At 43.8% G+C, this 13693-nt stretch overlaps 1 protein-coding gene across 11 annotated transcripts in view; it reads right to left on the bottom strand.

The window, feature by feature from the left end:
• The window catches only part of SLC24A2 (solute carrier family 24 member 2), a 775567-nt gene that overhangs the window by 79654 nt on the left and 682220 nt on the right, over window positions 1-13693 (bottom strand). The window lies entirely within an intron of this gene.

Raw genomic sequence — 13693 nt, 5'->3', positions numbered from 1 at the left:
TAGTATATGTTTTCCTCCATGTGTCCCGTCATATAAGGGGAGTGGGAGGTTGATGTTTAGAGTGTTTAGTTAAATATGATAAGTAAGTTTAGCTTAGGTTAGTTAGGGCCAGTTGTGAGTAATGTGTAGTTAGGATAGGTTAGGTTAGTTAAGGTGTTTCCCCTAGTTTTAGTATCCTTTTTTTACTGTTAAATAAATATTTAGGTACTCCTTTACAGTATGTGTCATATGCTTGGGGGTCAGGCCTTGGCATGGGTGAACAGAGTCAATTTAGTATTTGCATTTGTGTTCCATCCTGCATCCAAATCCCAATTGAGCTGTCACATTGGCAGCTACACCAAAGCTACTTCTCTATGCATCTGCCATCCATTGCACCCACCACTCAAGGTTACCATGGATCCCAATGTGTTGTTAAGTTTGGATGTATGTTTTCAATCTGACATACTTTGAGACCAGATTTGGTATTGAGGACACTGTGTTACGTCTGCCTGCAGCCTGATGTTCATGTGAACCCTGATAAGGTGAGAGATCGTATAATCTCATGTAGTATAGTATACATAACTCACACCTATCATTTGTTACATTGTACAGCCAGGTTACTTATTTGTACCTACACTCATACACATCCATTCCTGCTGTATGGTGTGTGTGAGGAAATATATGTGTCAAATGTCACATACGTAAAGATTGTCTGGAAGAAAAAATTAGAAGACAATATTTTTCTGCTTAGACATCCCTTGAAGAAGACTTATTCTGTCCAACACAGCATTATACTGTATAGTTTCTAGTTACCTCAGAATTAACCCTCAGGAAGGGTCGATGATGGTACAATCCAGACCACAGTGCATAGTTATCAGCCCACATTCTTTCAGGCCAGTTGTATTGACATTCTATAGGCATTGACATGAGGCAAACATCACTAATCTCCCTCACGTTTGATGTATCACATTACACAGAGACAAAGTGGTTGTGTAAGTGCTATTTATTTTAAAGTGCTGTAGTGCTATTTTACACAGTCCAGGATTGTGAGTCCATTAGTGTGACACCTTCCATTGTGATCCTATACAAGTGCAAAAGGACATGTCATTGGAGATGCTGGGGTGAAGTGACATACAGTGCAGAGGAACATGAATTGCCAATGAGGTAGTGAGAGACAATCACAGGGCAGAGTGACAAGATAAACAGTGGGCTGGAGAACAGTGCTTGTGAGCAGCTGTTGCAAGACTGGCAAGTTACAAAGCACAGGGCCTTGGTTATACGTGGCCATGTGGCATGGACTTGTGCTACCGAATACTCTTACAGGTGAAGATGATCTGTTCCACGTCTTCATCTTCTGATGTGTGTGTCATCTCCTCTGCCCTTGGTGGTGGTGGGTTTGAAGGGGCAACACACTTCAGTGTTTGCAGACGTGGAGTCAGAAATCCCGGTAGCTGCCAACTGTGGGGCTATTAAGGCCAGTACTGCAGCAAGGAGGAGCTGCTGGTTCTTAAGTATAGCAGCTACATCACTGTGGTAGGCAGCCAGCTCGGCCCTGAGGGGGTCATGATTGCACTTGTGCACGCAGTGAAAGGTTTGGGGTGCGAGGTGTTGTGGCAACTCACTTACTGCAGTGGTGAATTCCTTTACACTTTGTTGTAGTCCTTGCAGGATGGATGTTAGCACTTGCATGGCTGCTGCCTGTTCTGCAGATGACATCATGCACGAGCGCATCCCCTCAAGGCTGGCTGACATATTTTGCATCCCCACCCACACCTCGTTGGCCAGCTCCGCTGTACTCCAACTACAGTCCTCTCAAAGGTGGTACCAGTGTCCTCAGAGTCCTCAGCTGGGTTGGAGCTGGCAGGTCATACTATTGGGGTGGTGGGTGGCTCCTCTGCAATGGCTGCTGTATCTGTGCTTCTCCTTGCGACTGAAGGTGGGGTCTGGAGGGTTCCGAGGACATCTTGGAGGGTCTGCTGACTGATGTTTGTCAGCTCATCATCCATGTCATCAGGGAAGTCCAGGGCAGGCATATCCCCTGGAGAGCCATCGTCCTCTGCAATGAGATATGGTACAATTAGTGTGTCTGTGTTGTGGCAGTTGCAATGTGACGTGCCTGACTTCTTAATAGGTGCACATTGTGATATTGGTTCCTGTTCATTGTTCCTGTCATTAATATTAGCATTCTCCCAGGTCTATGCCCCACCTGCGTGTCACATGTAGTGTGGGCAGTTTGGGGCAATATCAGCGTCATATCCTGTATGTGTAGGTTCAGCCCAAGTTGTATGTTGCCACCTTCTTGTCCTACTCAACCCTCTGTCTACTTCCATTCTCATGTTGTGGCCTTGTACTGGCTGTGGGCGTTCTGATGGCACTTGCACCACACTTAACAATGTGGAACTGCCCCAGTCTCAGATATTTCACATCCACCTATATGTTTCTGAGACCTAGCATATACTATGTATAGCACTGGCGTGGAACACTACAGACGTCAGCATTGGTAGTATGTAATGTTGATGTTGGGGAATGTGTGCTACACTGGATTGCAATGATGGTCCTAGCAGTGTTCCAGTTCCTCTTCTGACTGTGCCGGTGTATTTATCTAGCCAGTTACATATGTCCCCCCCCCCATGCTGTTGTCTGAGCAGTAGAACAGTTGGGATGTTAAATGGTGTCATTGCAGCTATTGTGACCCAGGCACAGGATGGATCCTGACATATGCAGCATGGGTATGACTTTACTACTGTGTACCTCATAATGTTCATGACAATGGCTGATGTTTGTAGCAACTATAGACATTCACATTTGTCTGGTTTGGCACACTTTGATTGATTTCAGGGGATTGATAACGTTGTCATCCTGAACCCTCTAATTTGGGTGTGTTTTATCCATTGGCATGTAACTGCCATTAGCTAATTGACCTGCACACACAGCAGGGGTGGTAGTGGCAACTGTTGTCAATGTTAAATTCCACTTGTGGATATGGCCTGAGACTGTTAATTGAGCCCCAGTTCATGTAGCGACAATACCAGCTGTCGTGTGACTAAAGGCCAGTTTTACGTTGTACCCTACCCTCCTGGACTGGCTTTACCTTTCCATCATCCTTGACATGGCAGCATACCCCAATGCTAAGTTTGTTGGTGTAGAGTAGTACTGTGCCGCAGGTTTCCTCAGAACAGCCCATGCCCCCGTGCCGTGCCCCTTTGCCCATTCCACTCCCTGAATATCATGATTTCTGTGTATTGTGTAGTAGGTGGTCCCCACCGCTTACAGTTTACAAATAGCCATTTTAGTTGCCCATGCGACTTACCCTGCATCTGTGTTGTATCCTGGTAGTCTGCGCTGTCCTGTCCTTGAATCCCTTTGACGATCTCCTCAGGGATGACAGCTGCCACCATCTCCTCCATGTGGTCCAGGGCCTCCTGCGGTGCTGGACTACCACCTCCAGTCTGCAGTGCTGCCTTCCTGTTTCTGGCCATCTTTTCCTTGGTCCTGCGCTTGCAGTCATGACAGCCTTTCTTGCACTCAATGACTGTTCTCCGTACTTCAGCCACACTGTTTATCTTGCTCCAATTTGTTGCCAAATTGCATCTCTCCTACCAATTGGCAATTTAGAGATGACAAAAAGTTGGTGCTGGTGTTCCTTCACCTCTCTGACCAGTATTTCCTGCTCCTCTGCACTGAACCGACACTTCCTTTTCTTCTTCTCCCTCTCCTGGGTCTTGTGTGGGTCCTCCTGGCTGGTTCCTGGTCTATTGTCATCTTCCTGGGGTCTCTCAAAGCTTCTGGGTTCCATTTTGGCTCTCCTTTGCAAATTTTGCAGTGTTTGCGCTGTTTTTTGACGCAATTGCGTCAAAAAAAGGCGCATATCCGGTTTGCGACGTTGTAAACCGGCTCAAAGTCATTTTCGCCGCATTAACGTCATTTTTATTTACGACGTGACGCATTGGTTTGAGTAAAAAAAATGACTCACACCAGTGGTTTGCGCCTCTGACGCATCAGCGCAGTTTTGCGTCAAAAAGTATAAATATGGGCGTCAACCCGTTATAGCAATGCACCCAACAACCATATGTTTGTCCACACCCCCTTGTTGTCATAGGACGGCCTTAGTAAAAGATTTTAAAAAATCCAAGAACTGTACCAGTCTATTGTTCAACATTATATTCATTGGATTGAATGACTCCACCAGGGCCCTCCTACATGACCTGATCCCTAAATTATTAAATTCATTTTTCAGCAAACTTCTTCGCTGAGTGGCCGGGGCAGGGCAGATACATACGATATGCTGTAATGATTTATCTACCTTGTAAAATCAATGACATTTCTTGTCCCCAATTTGACCCTCTTGGCTCCATTTCGGACAAAAATCTAATATAGGGATATCTCCCAATCTTAGTGCCAAAAATATTTGTTTAATTTTCCATTGATATGTGGCTTCCAGAAGGGGTGGCTCCTTCATAGCGGTGTAAGATTTCAATACTAGCCACCTGTGGGATTGCTTTGCCAACTGTTGTTTATCAGCTGCCATACTGTGCAGTTTCACAGATTTATTGACAGCCTTTTTAAAGACTGAGGAAAGTATACTACATTTTCCGAGGTTGCCCAACTCCAACATCTCAATACTTTCCTCAAGATAATTTTTATACTCTGCATTCCCTTATTTTAGATTGATTTTGGCCCACACTGAATTAGCCAATGTCCCCTCCGCAGCTTCCCTTAATTTATGACAGCTCTTAATGAATGCTGCAGGTCTGGCAAACAACTTTTCATCAGTGAGAATTCCAGCCTCACTTGGGCCGGAAAAGCCCACCTGGGCAACCTGAAAACGTGTTTATACGCTCTAATCAGAATTTTATCATGAAGAGTGGACTCAGCTCCCAACATTATTTCCGCTCCATAAGACAGAGTGGGTAACAATTTGGCCTTAATTACTGCAGGTAACATTTTTAGATTATGCCTCAAATGGATCTAGCAAGCATTGAAAATGCGTAGTTGAAAGCCTGAGCCTTTCCCTTGATTGCCTTTCTATGCTGTGTGAATGTGGCACGGGCATCTATTATCACCCCCAGGTGAGCACAAATTGATGTTTCGCCTATTGTGTTTCCACTAAGCCTCCATGTACGCTTGCTTAGTAACCAATGGTTCATCGAAATTACTTTTGTTTTTTTATTATTTAGTTCTAGCTCATTCTCCGCTGCATATGATCCCAAACAATTTAATAGTCTCTGTACCACTATTCTGGTGTTGTTGAGGAGCAACAGGTCATCAGCGTATTAGATATTGGACAAATGTTTGCTATCTAAACTCGGAGTATGCGATTTTTGAGCATCCAATTCTGTAGAAAGGTCTGATATATAGAGATTAAATAACAGAGGAGCTAAAACACAACCTTGTTTTAGGCCAGATAATGTTTCCACCTTCCTCGATAAGTGTGTACCACCGCCAATATTTATCTTGACCCACGTATCCGAATACACCAACCTTATTTCCCTCAAGAGATTGGATGCCACTCCCCATTGTTGAAGTTTGACCCAAAGCCTGGTATTGAGGACGTAGTCAAATGCTGCATTAAAGTCAACGAAGCACATTTAAAGCAGTACACTTAGGCCTATATTTATACTCTGCTTGCGCCGGATTTGCGTCATTTTTTTACCCAAATTTGGTGCTAAACTAAGACCATATTTATACTTTGACGCTAGACTCCGCTAATGTCAAAATATCTCAGTGTGCGTCATTTTCTGGATGCGTGAAACCGCCTTGCGTTAATGACATGCAAGGTAGGCGTTCCTGTCCAAAAAATGGCTTAACCTCTTAGCTGCTGGGCATTTTCCCCCAAGTGCTGAGCCCTTCTGTGGCTATTTGGGGTAGTTTGCGCTTAGGCCTTCCTAACTTTTTGTCTACATAAGCTATCCACGCTAAATTTGTGTCCTTTTTTTCCAACATCCTAGGGATTCCAAAGGTACCCAGAGTTTGTGGGTTCCCATGGATGAGACCAAGAAATTAGCTAAAATACAGATAAAATGTTTGTTTTTTTTTAAAAATGGGAAAAAAGGGCTGCCGAAGAAGGCTTGTGGTTTTTTTCCCTGAAAATGGCACCAACAAAAGGTTTGCAGTGCTAAAATCACCATCATCTCAGTTTTTAGGAACAGGCAGACTTGAATCAGAAAACCACATTTTTCAACACAATTCTGGCCTTTTAATGGGACATACTTCTTTTTCACTATTTTTGGTGCTTTCAGCCTCCTTCCAGCTAGTGACAGGAATGGGTGTGAAACCAATACTAGATCCCAGAAAGCTAAGCATTTCTGAAAAGTAGACAAAATTCTAAATTCAGCAAGGGGTCATTTGTGCAGATCCTACAAGGTTTTCCTACAGAAAATAACAGCTGAAATAACAAAATATTGAAATTGAGCTGAAAAAAACAAAAAAATTTCTCCACGCTTTACTCTGTAACTTTTTCCTGAAATGTCAGATTTTTTAAAGCAATATACCGTTACGTGTGCTGGGCTCTTCTGGTTGCAGAGATATATAGGGCTTGTAGGTTCATCAAGATCCCTAGGTACCCAGAGCGAATAAATAAGCTGCACCTTTGCAATGGGTTTTCATTCTATACCGGGTATACAGCAATTTATTTGCTAAAATATAAAGAGTGAAAATTAGGTATCAAGAAAACCTTTGTATTTCGAAAATGGGCATAAGAGAAGGTGTTGAGAAGCAGTGGTTATTTGCACATCTCTGAATTCCGGGGTGCCCATACTAGCATGTGAATTACAGGCTATTTCTCAAATAGAAGTCTTTTTTAAACACTGACTTATATTTGGAAGGAAAAAATGTATAGAAAGACAAGGGGCAATAACACTTGTTGTGCTATTCTGTGTTCCCCCAAGTCTCCTGATAAAAATGGTACCTCACTTGCATGGGTAGGCCTAATGTTCGCGATAGGAAAGGCAAAATGGACACATCACATTTTTACATTGAAATCTGACGTGTTTTTTGCAAAGTGCCTAGCTGTAGATTTTTGCCTCTAGCTCAGCTGGCACCCAGGGAAACCTGCCAAACCTGCGCATTTTTTAAAACTAGACACATAGAGGAATCCAGGATGGGCTGACTTGTGGGGCTCTCACCAGGTTCTGTTACCCAGAATCCTTTGCAAACCTCAAAATGTGACCCAAAAAACAATTTTTCCTCACATTTTGGTGACAGAAAGTTCTGGAATCTGAGAGGAGCCACAAATTTCCTTCCACCCTGCGTTCCCCCAAGTCTACCAATAGAAATGGTACCTCGCTTGTGTGGGTATGCCTAGTGCCAGCGACAGGAATAGATCACACAACGGTCAATGTTGGTCCTTACATGAGGCAACTGTTGACCCTGTGATGATCCATTCCTCACGCAGGCACTAGGTATAGGCACTCAAGTGGGGTAGTGTTTTTATCAGGACAGGTGAGGAATTACTGGGAGGTAGGAATTGTGTGGATCCCAGCATATTCCTGTAGTTTGTGTGACAGAAATGCAAGAAAAATATTTGTATTCAACATTTCTGCTTTGCAGGGTATTCTGGGTAAGAAAACCTTGGGGAATCCACACAAGTCACACCTCTGTGGACACCCCTGGATGTCTAGTTTCCAGAAATATTTAGGTTTAGTATGTTTCCCTATATGGCCGCCGAACCCAAGACCAAAAACACAGGTGCCTGCATTACAAAACCAGTTTGTTTTGTGATAGATCATTTTGATGTCTCCACAATACGTGATGGGCGGTGGAATTTGGGGCTGAACTAAATTGGGCAGCTCCCAAGAGAGCACCCTCTCTGTGCTTGCCGCCGCATTCACCTGATCTCTGGGTTGGGCTAACCCACTATTGCCCCGTTGCACAGACTGTGCTTGCGAAGGGACAGCAGGACTGTCCTCATCACCTCCCTCATAATTTACTAGAAGAAGAGTTATCCAATGGGACTCCTCTGACTGTAAAATCACTCCCAGAGTCTGCGCCATTGTCCTATCCCTCAGATGTCTCGGTATCTGCTGTCTCAGTCTCTGATCCTATGTCGGAGCTGTCCTCTATAACCCGAGTGATGGTGTCAGCAGCAGTCATCCATCAAGATGCCATCTCTGCTATTGGCTAAACTGTTGCTCTAAAACACTAGCCCACGTAGACAGTCACAAAATTGCTGGTGTGTGTGTGATACGTGAAACAGTAGAGGCCACCTTACCTGCGCTTCTTCCCTCAATCAGCACGTTCTTTCAAGACACTCAAAAAACAACTTGTCACACACCATTCGCCCAGTCCAACATATATATATATATATAAATATATATATATATATATATATATTATGATGTAAACAGAATTTTGGCAGTGCACTCCATCAAGTTGTCCATAATTCCTGTTTTTTTTCAAGACTGCAAACAAACAAACAAACGACGCGCTTCGACCGTAAGGTCTTCTACGAGTTCATACATATAGAGAGAGAGAGAGAGAGATCACTTTTATATGTGTATATGTGGGTCTGGTTTTCCTCTGCGCCGATCAAGCCCCCAGGGAAGCCACACATTTACTGACAAAAGTGATCTATCTATATATATATTTATATATATATATATATATATATATATATATATATATATATATATATATATATATATATATATATATATATATTTATATATATATATATATAGATCTATCTCTATATAGATATATCTATCTACATAGATATATATCTATAGATTGATCTCTCTCTCTATATATATATATATATGTATATCTATATACAACTACTATAAAAAAAGATAGATCTATATATTTATTTATATATATATATATATATATATATATATATATAGATCTATCTTTTTTTTATAGTAGTTGTATGGTTTCCTTGGGGGCCAAAATGGCCCCCAGGGAAACCATACAACTACTAAAAAAAAGTATTGCCCCCATAGGGGGTCGCCCTGCCCATGGGCGACCCCCTGTCAATTTCTTTATTTTATTTTTTTATTAATTTTTTTAATTTAGCCCGGGTGGGGTTGCGATCGAGTACAATCGCCCACCTCCGCTGGCCAGTTTTTTGAGGGGGGCGATCAAGTGCCAGGAAACATGTTCGGGAAGGCCTTGTGTAAAAGGGGAGAGTCTCCCCTTTCATACGAGGCCTTCCAGAACATCGGGAAGGCCGTTTGGGGCTGTTTTCCCCATCGGAGTAGGAAGCAGCCTTGCGGTGTGCTGATGTCACAGAGGGGTGAATGGGGGGCGGAGGGAGACACAGAAGAGGTTCTGTGTCTCCCGGGGGTTTAAAAAAAAAAACGCAGGTGCAATGCACCTGAGGATTTTTTAACCCCCTCCCTGGTGTCGGCCACTGGTCGTGACCCATACCTAACGGGTTAAACACCCATGCGCCATATTTATCCAACCACGCAAAAATGCTGCATGGCTGGGAGGCGGAGGCTGAAAATGGCGCACATCACGATTTGCGTCACAAATTAACGCCTGGGTCAGGGCAGGCGTTAAAATGGGGCAAACACACCAGTACTTAAGGAAAACCCACAGAAGCAACATCAGAACTCCAAAAGGAAGACATGGAGGTGCTATTCATCCAGCATGCACGAAGACGCAGAGCACAGGAGCAACAGCAGCAGCTTCCACCACACCAACAGGGACCCCAAAGGCAACGCCGAAGGCAGGAGAGGATATTCCGGACCAGGACAACTCTTCAGGGCCTCAGGGAACATGACATCATCCAGAGGTACAGACTAAACTGGCAAGCCATACAGCAGCTGCTGCGCCACATTGAGCCACAGTTGGCACCCAGCTTGCAGACACCCCACATCATTCCACCAGAGACCAAGCTGCTAGCTGTCCTCCACATGTTGGCAAGTGGCTCTTTTCAAACCACTGGTGCTGTGGTTGCCGGGATCTCACAGCCATCATTCTCTGCCTTCCTCCCCAAAGTACTGGATACCATCATCTCCCTCACACCCCGCCACATCAGCTTCCCCAACACACAGCAGAAGCAGCAGGAGACCAAACAGGGCTTTTATCAAATCAATGGCTTCCCACACATGCTTGGTGCCATTGACTGCACACATGTACGGATTGTGCCACCTGCTGCATCTATACCGCAACAGGAAGCATACACACTCCATCAATGTGCAGGCCATTGTGGATCACCGGGGATTGATCACCAACATGTGGCAAAGTATCCTGGGAGTGTACATGATTCATTCATCTTCCGCCACAGCACAATGAATCAACACTTCCAGGATGGACGATATGGAAATGACCTACTTGTTGGTAAGTACAGAAACCCCTAGTTATATACACACTGCACAGCAACCCTGTAGAACACACAAAACATACATGGGAGATACACAATGAACTGCAAGTTTAGTTTAAAAATATCCGCTGATATCAGGTCAATCAGCCAACAACCCAATGCAGAGTTTTGATAATTAAACAACCCAATGCAGAAAGAACATCCTAGAAGCCTAGGATCCCACACAATAACACAAACACAGATGAGTCACAAACGACACAAGATAACAACTGCCATCCAAAGTGATAATCAAGGTGCAACCAACATCCAAATATTTACACTCATTTTCTCTTTCAGCTGATCGGGGTTATGGGATACAGCCATGGATCATGACCCCATTTGCCAACCCCATCACAGCATCAGAGTGTACCTATAATGAGGCACATCGGAGGACACGCATCATAGTAGAGAGGACTTTTGGCATCCTGAAGTCCAGATTCCGGTGCCTTGACATCACCGGAGGCAGCCTCCTATATTCATCTGAAATGGTCTGCAAGATCATTCTGACCTGTGCCATCCTGCACAACATTTGTGTAAGGAGGAACACTCCCCTCTATGAACCAGACCCACAAATGCCTGAAGAGGAGGAAGAGGAGGATGCTGTTCGTGAACATGAGGGGGACCATCCAAACACTGCAGCAGGATTGAGTCAGAGACAACACATTTTACGAAACTTCTAACCATAGTCACCATCACCACTTTGTTATCATATGCAATTAAACACCTACCTTTATCACTCAATCATGCTCTGGGTAATTTTTATGCATCACATGATCCCTAGGAATCATATTAAGAGTTTAGTCTCATTGCAGAAATACAGATTAGGATACTGAAAAAGCCACATCACATTTGATGGGTATGAATGTACAGCCAATATCACACACAGTGTAAATGACATATGTCCTGTGAATTTCACATTTGAAGGGCAATATCAGAGGACCACAGCTATGACACACATCCATGTTGCCAACATGATTCATTGCAGCACATGACATACAACTAAGACACCATCAATCATAAGGTAAAAAAGTGTTTCATCCATGAGGCAGTGGATGTGCTATTGCATTGGTAACAGGAATGTATGACCAGATCCTTGACAGCAGTAAGTGTGACATCAGCTATCTTTGCAAGGAGCATGTGTGACAAGAAGTGCATCAAACCTGAAAATGGATAGCACAAGTGCCCTAGGTATGACAAGCATTGCTCAAAAGACATGCCCTGCGCAGTCCATCCCAGGTAATAAGTCCTGCAACTGCCATGTTTTCAGTCTCTGCACACCCTGCTCTAGGGGGCCCTGTAAATGGACTAACTCTACCCTGATAACATTCATCTACACACACTCAGACTCCCATTCTGACTCCTGTGTGCTTCCCTCTTTAGTATGGCATGCCATAGTCATAGTTCATTAGTCGGCATGGACTTCAGGTCTGATAATGCACTGCCTGGTAGTCGGTAGGACCTGTAATAAGCTGTCCATTGCTTCCCATGTGAAAGGTCCAGTTGGACCTTTGAACTTAATTCTCAACTTCAGGACTTGGTAGAGATTGAAGCTGCACACACCTGTGAACACTTCCATGCAGACCAGCCATTTGAACCAGCCCTGCCATTGCTCTTGATTGAAACTGCTTAGAAGCTGACATTTTCTGAATCTCCTTGTTGTGAATTGGTGTACAAATCACTTGTGTAACAGAGCCCTTGGTGAATTGTGTGACGTTGCAGTCCACAGCACAAATACAGTTTTTAGTTCCAACAGTGTTGTTCCAGCTTTTCCTAGTCAGAGTCTGCTCAATGTGTATTTGCCTTGTTCATGTTTGTTCCTGACAGAGCCTGCATCCAGTTAGCCTGACTGGTTCCAGTCTTTGTGTTACCATAGAGGTTCCCTGTGGCTACAATTGTCTCATAGTTGCTTTCCATGCCCTCTCTTTTCTCATGGGGTATTGTGTCTGGTAGGTCTACGATGAATCCTCAAATATATAGTATAGTTGAATCAGTTTCCTTATTGTATTCTGTTCTGGGACATGTATTCAAATTGCCTAATCCAGCCCCCATCGCTTGTCTGGTTTTGCATGTATTCATTAGTGCCAAACAGTGACAGTGTGCTATGGCTGTATGCATAGATTCGGTACGGTGCCTCCAGCACAACAAACAAGGGTTGCCAATGTGTATGTAAGGACAAAACATGTTTGTGCCCTGAAGGTCCACACACAGATTCACTTCTGCCGCCACCTTTTGATGGGGTTTGCGTGATGACTAACTGTGACATTAATCAGCACAGAGGCACTGATGTTCGCTGTTGCAGTGGGAATTTTAGAGGCCGCCCTGTGTTCAAATGTTGTGATGAAACCTGACAGTTTCCTATTACTGATCCAAAAACAATTTAAGCACACCAAGGTTGCCCTGTCGTCTGCCTTATTAAAGTTCAGCAGTGCCATAGTTGGACTATCCCCATGTGTGTTGTTAGTTGTTCTTTGGCTTTAGGTCAAATCTGCTTTGAAGGATACTCTGTTAATTCAGGGAATGGCTCCACAGACTCATGACTAGACCTGCACGTAACTGTGACAACATGGAGGCCAATACTGACCCAGGGTACGCATGGCCACACACTTGAACTGGAAACCATTGGTGCACTGAACCACTGGAAATATGTGAACACATGCAGCATGGTCTGCTGGTCCTCCACAGCCACAAGAGAAACATAGGTCATTTACATGACTCAAACTGTGGTGTACCATAACTTTTTTGGATTGGATTTGAGACTCGGTGTCACAAACACTGTACCTACCTAGCATGTTCAAATGCCTGACTCATGGGTAGTAAACACACAAGTGACCATGAGGTGGTTTTCAGCATTTCATTAAATGTGATGGGTTATATTTCTGACATAGCCATTATCAACCGTCCTCTAACTATCCTGTGTATAGTTCGTCATGGGAAATGTTTTGTCCCCAAAGTCAAGGAAGTACACACAGCATAAGACGCAACAGATATAACAAACACATATCATGACTGATGTACCTCAATGAATGGCATCTGATGGTTATACACAATGATATCACATTCATACATGTACAATATGCAAACAATTTCTTGTGACATTCACACAGAGGCACAACAACAATTGAAATAGCCAATTCACAGACATAAACACACAGGCCAAGAGTGATTTTTTAAAGTTGCGTAGTCTTGCTATCCTCTATTGATGCACCACCTGCTCAAACTAGGGAATACCAATTTTAATCCCAAATGTTTGGGTTGCTGTTGCGTCAGTTAAGAGTGCTAATCCGGCACAACAACATGAGTATTATGGCCCGCAGTAGTGTGGTCTGCCACATGTGCCCAAACACTAGAACACAGACAGCAGGCCCTAACAGCCTATCTTTGTATAGTTATAGCCTTCATGTATCT

This window comes from Pleurodeles waltl, chromosome 1_2, assembly GCF_031143425.1.
Source record: "Pleurodeles waltl isolate 20211129_DDA chromosome 1_2, aPleWal1.hap1.20221129, whole genome shotgun sequence".
Taxonomy (NCBI): Eukaryota; Metazoa; Chordata; class Amphibia; order Caudata; family Salamandridae; genus Pleurodeles; species Pleurodeles waltl.
This window is presented reverse-complemented; position numbering and strand designations above follow the sequence as displayed.